Here is a 205-nt window from a genome sequence, read left to right on the forward strand (position 1 = left end):
TGGGCGCTGCGCGTGGCGGAGGCGTGGGGCGCGGGAGGCGGCGCGTGGTGGCTGTGGTGTTGTGTGTCGTCGGGGCGTGTCCGTGTGGTGATCGTGCGTGGTGCGCGCGGTGGTGCGGCGGGGGCGGTGCGGGGGCATACTTACCTGGCAGGGGAGACACCATGATCAGGCAGGTGGGTTTCCCAGGGCGAGGCTCATCCCCCGC

Source organism: Aptenodytes forsteri, unplaced genomic scaffold (genome assembly GCF_000699145.1).
Source record: "Aptenodytes forsteri isolate BGI_AS27 unplaced genomic scaffold, ASM69914v1 Scaffold235, whole genome shotgun sequence".
Classification (NCBI taxonomy): domain Eukaryota; kingdom Metazoa; phylum Chordata; class Aves; order Sphenisciformes; family Spheniscidae; genus Aptenodytes; species Aptenodytes forsteri.